Source organism: Melopsittacus undulatus, chromosome 4 (assembly GCF_012275295.1).
Source record: "Melopsittacus undulatus isolate bMelUnd1 chromosome 4, bMelUnd1.mat.Z, whole genome shotgun sequence".
NCBI lineage: Eukaryota > Metazoa > Chordata > Aves > Psittaciformes > Psittaculidae > Melopsittacus > Melopsittacus undulatus.
The window spans coordinates 5,057,261-5,059,886 of NC_047530.1; positions in this window are offsets into that span (position 1 = coordinate 5,057,261).

The following is a 2,626-nucleotide window of genomic DNA, read 5'->3' on the forward strand; positions in this document are numbered from 1 at the left end:
GAAGGAATGCCTCAGATCAGAAAGCTGTTGAATAATTTTTTTAATCTATACTCTAAACTTTGATATATTATATAAAATATATATATATATTATCTATATTAAGGAGAAACCCACACTGAAAGTTTAAAAGTTTAAGACGATGTGCGTCTGATAGAAGCTAAGCAGAGTTTTAAAGATTGAGACAACGTTTAGACTTTTACTGGTGTCTCCAACCATGGCAGCTGCAGTGTAGGTGGCAACATTTCATTCTTTAGAAGCATGTGCTGGGGCCATACTCTACATGTTCAAACCTAACTCTCTATAAGCTACACAACGGGTCTTTGTCAGCCTCATCCTCCCAGCTGTTTCTTTTGTATGCGTGTTGTTGTTGGGTTGGTTTTTTGTGTTGTTTTGTTTTGGTGTTGGTTGTTGGGGTGTTTTTGCCTCCTCAGTTTGAATCTCTGCCTCTCTTTCCGTTGTTCAGTCCGGTTATTGAGCCATTTGAGCCTTTTGTTGACAACCCTTTGTTCTGATTCCTGACAGAGCATCCCGTGCTTTTCTGTTGTCCCCAGTTCTCCAGCTCCATCCAGTTCTCTTGGCTGAGTGGGAGATATCTCCACTCATAGAGATTACTGGCAGGAGGGAGAAGCTGGGGGTGTGATTTTGGGTTTTTCTTCTGATTTAGCAACAAAACTGTGATGCCTCTTTCTCAGTTCTCCTTCCTTTTGGGCTGTAGAGTAATACTTGGCTTTCAGCTCCTTTTCTGATTACAGTAGTACCAGTCTATCATGCATATATTCTAACATGATGTCATGTGCAGACTATAAAATAGCAAATTAGAGAAGGCAGGGGGAAATTTTTTGCATTTATATTTTTATATTGTAGGAGATAAATATATATATATATACAACTATTCATTCGAAAACCAGGGCTGCTGTGGAAGCTAGACAGCCAATGAGTCAAGAGCCATCCATGGGCTTTGAGATTCAAAGGCTTAAAAAAGTATATTCTAATTTACATTATTTATACTATGTCTTTATAATCCTAGATTGTTGTGGGGGTTTTTTTGTTCTGTTTCCTTTTGTTTTCCTTTGGAATGACTGAAAGAAAAACCTGCTGCGGTTTGGTGGCAGGAGCTATCAATGCAAGATTATCTTGGATTATATTCATGTGATGATGTTCTACAAAGGTTCACGTATTCTCTTGTGACCAAGGTAACATGTTCCACAGCACAGCAGACTGATGACAGCAGGAAGAAGGGGTTGCTCTGCTTCTTCCTGTGAAATACTTCATCCTTTCTTGAAGGGATGCAAAGCCCAGCTGAAATGTGAATGGGGGACTTGCACCTTCCATCACATATTGTTCTGTGGGCTTGGGGTTCTTCTTTGTTTTATTCTTTTACAGTAAACGAGCTCCAGGTATTCACACAATATCACTTCAGGTTAGAAAAAACAAAAAAAAAGAAAAAAAGAGAAAAAAAAGAGAAAAACTAACCAAAAAAAACCCAACCCCACACAAACAAAAAGGTGCAAAAACTCCACAGATGCTAGTGCCTTGCCCTGCTGATGTGGCATGGACAGCACCAACCTGACCAGATTATCGTGGGGGTGAGAACATGTTGTCCAGAAGGTGTCTGACACGTTCTCACTCCCCAGAGGGATGAGCTTTGTGCCAAGCTGTGTTGTTTGGAAACATGATGGTGGTATCAGCAACACTGAACCTTTCCTTTCTCCTGTTACCCCCCTGCCCTTGGTCTTGGTGCTAAGATATCTCTAGAACCGTTGCTGCTAGTTGATAGCTTTTCATTTATATAAATATATATATATATATAAAATATTATTTTATTTTTTAAACTTTTTTGTTTGTTTTCAATGGAGATGTAGCATGTTTGGAACCGATCTCTCTCGGAGTCACTTTCACTGCCAGGGTTCACGCACTGTCTTCCCCGGAAAACACGCACTTCTACCTAGGTCTTGCTCACCCCCTGCTAAACCTCTTTGCCCCCAGCAGAACCACACAGCCAGCACTGGGCAGAGATGTGTGGCCAAGCCACTGTGGACTGGCTCTGCTTTCAGATCCCATGGGAACAGCTAGACTGGTGTTGGTCAGGGCTTTGGAAGTGTTTTCCCTCTATCCCTATGGGACTGAGCCTACCCAAAGCACTAGTGGTGGTCAGTCTTTGTGTCCTGACTCTGCTTCCTTTGCTGTAAAATGGGGCCAGATGGTCCAAGGGGTGTAGAGCAGACCCCACATACCTTCCGTAGCACTTACTCCCTGTCCCCTCTGCCTTACCTCAGATGGCAACGTCGGGAGCTAGGTCAGGGCATTGCGCCGTTGCAGAGCAGGGGCATCGATGCGCAACACCTAGCAAGCAAAATAATAGGTGTTGTTTGCGTTTTCTTCCCAATAAATGATGTGATCAAATTGACCCATTCATCTAGAGGAGTAAAAATGAAACCCTCTGCAGCTGGGCAGGCTTGGGCTGTTGTTTGCCTGATGGTAAAATAGGGATCTCTCCACACAAGGTGCTTCAGCTCACAAAGCGCTCAGAGCTGCTCCTTGGTAAGGAGGTGGCAGGCTCCCTCCTTAGCTAACATTTTGGAGATGTACAAGGAAGATGGAATTGCTGCTCCATTATTCTCTGACC